This window comes from Elephantulus edwardii, unplaced genomic scaffold, assembly GCF_000299155.1.
Source record: "Elephantulus edwardii isolate Elephantulus edwardi_28Jun2011 unplaced genomic scaffold, EleEdw1.0 scaffold00037, whole genome shotgun sequence".
NCBI classification, from domain to species: Eukaryota; Metazoa; Chordata; class Mammalia; order Macroscelidea; family Macroscelididae; genus Elephantulus; species Elephantulus edwardii.
In genome coordinates, this window is record NW_006399787.1 from 7,506,168 (window position 1) to 7,512,512 (window position 6,345).

The following is a 6,345-nucleotide window of genomic DNA, read 5'->3' on the forward strand; positions in this document are numbered from 1 at the left end:
TGTTGTTATTGATTGCCGTCGAGTCAAGCACAACTCATAGTGACCCTATGAACAAAAGCCTGAAGTCTTTCTATAACTATCATCATTTATCAACGTTCATAGAGTTTCCAGAGGCATGTTGCTAACACCTAATAAAGTCTTTGCTGAAAAGGAACGGAATCAAGTTTTCATTCATACATTCAAGACATTTACTGAGCACCTACTATGGAGCCTCTGAGTGTTGTAAATGATAAAAGCATTTGGCTACTAACTGAAAGATGGGTGGTTCAAAGCCACCTAGAAGCACATGGAAGGACACGTGGTGATGTGTTTCCTAAAGGTCATGGCCATTGAAACCCCTGCGGAACACAGTCCTGCTCTGACACATGGGGTCACATGAACTGGAGTTGGTTTTGTGATGGGATGGCAGCTGGTTTTGTGAGGTAACAGGTACTAGAGATCCAGGGGAAGGAAGGAAGGAGACTCGGCGTTTGCCTTCACAGAGCTGAGCCAAAGGTGACTTTGCGAGTGAAAACAGACTGACGAGTCTATGAGGCGTATCTGGGTCCCTTCAGATTGATGGTTATGGGGAGGATGCCCTGGATAAAGCGCCTGCTTCTGAAAGCTGAGCATCTCTGAAGGTTCAGGGACCCTGCAGATCAGGGACTGACCTAAGGGCTCAAAGACAATGCTTAGCCTGACAGAAAAAGAAAAAAAGAAAAATCCCCAGCTATTTCTAGGCTGCCTATAAAGGGGTGGGGGCGCCACAGGAAAGACTAGCCCCATCCGGGCTATACACAGCCTCAAACATCTCTATCTCCTGAGGACCAGGACAGAGAGGCACAAAAGATCCTAAAATAAAAGGAGAGAGAAAAAAATCTGCAAAAGCTCTTATATGACAAGGGAAAAGAGATGCCACCGGAAGGTCCAGGGGATTGTCTGTGCACCTCTAAGTGCATCTTCCTTCCCCCAACTGGAGGACGGAGACAGCGCAGAGCTCTGGGGGCAGAGAGCAGGGCACTGACCTGGGACCTTTTAGAGAGGAGGCAGTCTTGGGTGGACTGAAGAGACCGTCCTAGCTCTCTACCCAAACACTCCTTTCCTGGCTTGTTGGTGATGGTGAAATCCCAGCATTGAGATCTCTTTAAAATCATTTTGACCTTGAGAAACTTTAGTTACACATTTTCTACTACACATCTTGAAATAAGGCTGCCCTTTCACCTCTCCGATAGTTTGCTGTGAGTAGAGCCCAAGGGGGAGAATTTTAAACAGCAAGCAGGGGAGTGTAGGACCCCAGGCATGAAGTACCAGAGTAGGGGGAGGTCACATGAAAAATGCAAACTGTTAGAGGACTGTGCATGTGAAGAATGTGGAAGTGAGAAATGCTGTGGTACCTCTATATTTTTGCACAACTGAAAAAAGAAAGAGCCATGGGCCAGAAGCACCTAGCCTAATTAACTTCTCCATGGCATGCGGCAGGGACCTAGTAGCTGACATCTTGGAGAACCCACCCAACCATGAGCCCAGAAAACACAGGGTCTCTGTGTAACCCTGGGCAAGTTTTTGGACATCAGATTCATCCTTTAGATTCATCAAGTGCTGGACACTGTCACCCACAGTGCAGCCAAGGGACCCCAAACACAGTCTACTTTGCCACAGACCTCCCTACTCCCCATTACCCCACACTCCTCTGCCTGCTTGGCTTCTGAAGCCTTCTGAGATTTGTTGTTGTTGTTGTTATGTGATGTGTGATGCTATGTACAACAGCTCTGAACCCTGCTCTAACTTGAGCCAACCTTAATGTCTCTGACAGGCCTACCCCCATTTTCCCGGTCACTGAGTCAATCTAGGGTCTTGCTCTCTTGCACTGTCCCTCCATCCACCCTTCCTCAAAGAGTGCTCTGCCTTAAATAAGCCACTGGGACCAATTTCTTAAACTTTCTGCCCGGCACGTTGTGTTGTTTGTAGAGGGAAAAGGCTGGAAGCTAGATCTGTGCATGAGAAAAAGCAGTGAGGGATATAATTTCAGAGAGGGACAGACAAGCGAGATGAAATGACACAAATGTGAATTCTGAGCCAGGAGAGGTCCTTCGCAGCAGGAGAAGGGCTCTTCCGACTTTATCAAAGAACTTGTAAGGGTTACTCTCAAGGAGACCCGCAGGATGAAGCCAAGGAGGCTGCCGATGAGCAGACAGCGAGGCCCAGCCAGCCTCCCGAGCGCGCCCACAGCCCGGCTGAGGATTCCCTCGCCAGTGCGTGTAATTAATAAACACTGGAGCAGGGGAGGGTGCACCGGCTCGCCGGGGAAAGTATTTAATTAGCAACACCCTTTCAGGAGAGAAAATTAAATTACAGGAGACAACGGTGTGCGCCGAGGAGCAGGGAAACGCAAGGCGACTCCTGAGACCCTCGCGCGAGCCCTGGCCGCATCCTCACGCTGGGGTCCCCAGCTTTGCGCGCCCTGGCCGCATCCTCACGCCGGGGCCCCCAGCTCCGCCCCAGAGGTCGAGGACCGCGCAGGGCGGGGTCTCCGCACCAGAGCTCCGGGGGCGCGCGCTGCAGCACGGGCACCGCCACGATTCGCTGCAGTGGCGCGGGGCCGCCAGGAGGGGGCGCCGCCGGGCAACCAGGCTGCCGCGCCCGGCTCGCGCGCGCTTCGACCTCAGCAGCCCAAGGTGGGGCGCCCCCCTTCTGTGGCCAGCTGGGGGGCTGGGGAAAGCGCCTGGGGGCCAGCCAACCTGGGGGCTGGAGAGTGCAGGGTTCTTCATCTTGCCGAGCTGCACTCCTCTTAGAGTGAGTGGTCTGACCAGAAACTCATCTAAGCGGCATAAATTAGCCTGACTCAGGAAAATAGGGGTCAGGGTGTGGGAGGATGTGGTAGCCTGTGCACAGCCAACACTGTCCAGGCAGGAACAAGACTTCTAGAGAGCAATCCTAGCCCATGCCCCTCGAAGGAGGTGCTTATAGCTCGCGACCTCGCTCTAGCTTTCTTTAGCTGCCACTTTGACATGGTGGGTCCCCACCTCTTCATCTGGGGCATCCTTCTTTGCAACCCATTCTTCACTTGAATCGTGACACAGTCCTGTTAATTATGAACCCTGTTTTTCAGGGCTGGGAACTGGGGCTCAGAGAGGCGGCGCATCTTGCCCAGGGACGCATAGTTGATAAGTGATTACACTGACGTTCACACCCGGACGAATTTTGCACAATTCCCCACAAGGGGGTGAGGGTGAAGGGGACAGGTTGCCTGTTTTGATCCCCCGCCCCTAACCCAGGACAGCTTGATAGGACAGGGGCTCAGTGAGGGGTTTTGAATGGTCACGTTTCATAGCTGAGGTGACAATTAAATGAGGTGGTGTGTGTAAAACACCTGTCACCGCACCTGGACCACTGTGAGCATTTAGCACAAGTTGGTGCCAATGCTTATCAAACTTTACAGAACGTGGGAAGCACCTGTGGATTTTCCTGAAAACACTGGTTCTGAGCCAGCAGGTCAGGGTGAGGCCTGTGATTTTCCTGATGCTGGTGCTGCTTGACGGAGCCATGGTGATATCATGACTGAAGTAGTCGGCTAATCAAGAGGTTCTAATCTATCAGGTGTGGTGTTTTTGATTTTGTGGGGTTTTGGGGTTTTTTTCCCCCTCTTAAGATTTATATCCTTGGAAACTTTGTGGCCAAAAGTTCCACTCCGTCCCTGTAGGGTCATTGTGCGGTGGGATATCCTTGACGGCAGTGGGCTTGACTTTATGGACTTGGCTTGAGAAGAACCACAGAGCCCACACTAGGGAGTCATTGCAGTAGGTCTTAACCTTGGCCACACATTTGCAGTCACCTGAGCAACTCTGAAAACTACTGAGGTTTGGGGAGGAAGTACCTCCCAGAAACCAATGGAACTGGTCAGACCATAGCCTGGATCTGGGTATTTCAAACTCCCCAGGAGGTTTTATTCTGCAACCAAGGTTGAGAACTCCTACAGTGAAGGTGTCTGAGGAAGGCCAGTAATGTGAGCAGAGGGAGGCTGGGGAAGTTCACCTGATACAGGTGCGGAGGATGGATGTGGGAAACCAGAGTCTGGACCAGGTGTGACCTTAAGGACCTGGCTAGGGTGGGGCTGCCAATCCTTAGTGCTGATTACTCTATATCACCCCACCCCCTGGCCACACTGCTCTGAAGAGGGGTGAGGCCTTAGATGGCTGGAGATGGCACTGGGCAGGTACACTGCAGAGTGTGTAAGGGGAGGGGCTGTGTACTGAGCACCTGAACTGGGCACAGAAGGCTGGCAGGTGACTGCTAATGTGTACAAGGTAGAGGGCTGGTCCTTCCCCCCCCCCCAAATACACAGGCATCTCTTGCAATAACCACCTAACCATCGCAATCTTTACACATTAAAAGAAGCTCTAGTAACAAAGTGTATTATATATTGTTCTGTTAACCCAAAAGTCAGTGGTTCGAATTCATTAGCTGCTACATGGAGAAACTAGGCATTCTCCTCTCATTGAGACTTATAGCCTTGGAAACCAGGTAGAGGATCATAAGTCAGAATCGAGTTGACAGCAGTGGGTTTTGGGGGATTTTAACACATTAAGACACAACAGTTATTTAAGAGTAGACATTAACCTGTCAGATGAGGAACAGGCCCGAGAAGATTTGTGATGTGACAGGATCACACAGCATCCAGATCTAGTTCCAAAAACATTACCATCTCATCATGATGCCTGTCTTCCTTGGTGACATTCACGAGCAGAACTAGGAGGAAGGAGAAACACCAAAAGGTGGTATCATTTGAGAAGGCTTGGGGGTTAACCCGAGCACCTAGATGGTGCAATTGATTTGTGTTCCTCTTATGGCAAATCCACAGAGAGTGTTGAGCTGCTAGCCCAAAGGTGGCGCCTCCCTCGTGGTTCAAATCCAGCAGTGACTCTGAGGAAGATGAACAGTTTCCTCTCGTATGATGTCAATTTAACGTTTACTGCTGTCAAGTTGGAAGTGACTCTTGGCTGACCCTCCAGCAGGCTTTCAGAGGCTGTAAATCACATGGGAGGAGACTGCCTATCTTTCTTCCAAGGAGCCACTAGTAGATTTGAACTGCCTGCCGTTGGGTTCGACGCCTGTGTGATTTACAGCCTCTGAAGACCTGAAGGGTCAGGTATCGGTTGATTCCAACTCTATAGCAATGAGTGTGTAAGAATGGCCACCCAAAAGTTGGGTGGTGCAAACAGATCTTAGTTAGGATCTGGGGGAAAAAATGTAGAGCAAAACTCAAAATCTTATAAAGGGCCAGGCTTACTGGTGTGGTAGAGACTGGTGGAATGCCCCAGAATATGGCCCTTTGTCACCTTTTGAGGCTAGAATTGAAATCACCTCCTTAGTTCAACTTTCAGCCAAACAAGAGGTAGGCCCACAGGTAAACAATAATACCAGGGATATAGATACTCACTTCCTAGAGCGAGAGTGTTCAACCACACAAGATCAAAAGGACAGCATTTGCTCAGGGATAAAGCTCAGAAGGGAGGAAAGGATTAGATAGAACTATGAATGGAAAAGAGAATCACAGGGAGGAAGTGGGAAGAGAGCTGTTACAATGTGGGGGTCATATCATAAAACAACCTGTACGAGTGGTTAAGTGGAAAACCAATTTAAACTTCACTCATAACACAGTAATAAGTTTAAGAAACAACTCGCACACCCATTTTTTTTTTTAATCTTTTGTGCATGTACCGTCAAATTAGATCTGACTGGTACAGGAGGAGATTGCCCCTCCTTCTCCAGTAGAGCATCTGGTGGACTCGAACCTCATACCTCTGGGCTTGCAGTGCAGCTTCTTGCCACTAGGCCACCAGAGCTCCCTGCACACCCATGTTTATTGCAGCTTTGTTCATAATAACAAAGAGCTGGAAACAACCTAAGTGCCCATCAACAAACGAATGGATAGAAAAGCTGTGATATATTCACACAATGGAATACTATGCTGTATTGAAAAACAAGGAGCTCATGCAATATTATTCAAAATGGGTGACCCTGGAGGACAGTATGCTGAATGAAGTATCTTAGTCACAAAAGGACAAATACTGCATAGTGCCACTGTTGTAGACGGGACTGACATCAGGGTTGGGGTGAGACTGAGAAAAATTGGATAAATTATGTATACTGCATTGAAACAGATGAGGGAGAGAACAGTTTAAAAGTGATATATGATTGGATATTATGGTTATGAGGCTGCATAGTGGAGTGTACTGGGGGGATTGTATACCAATGAAAGATTATTTTTTTTTTTTACTTTTCAAAGAGAAGAGCGAACTGGGGGGAAAGGGGTGGGCAGGGAGAAAAATGCAACAATGAATGAATGAGTGGAAATCCAAAATCTCT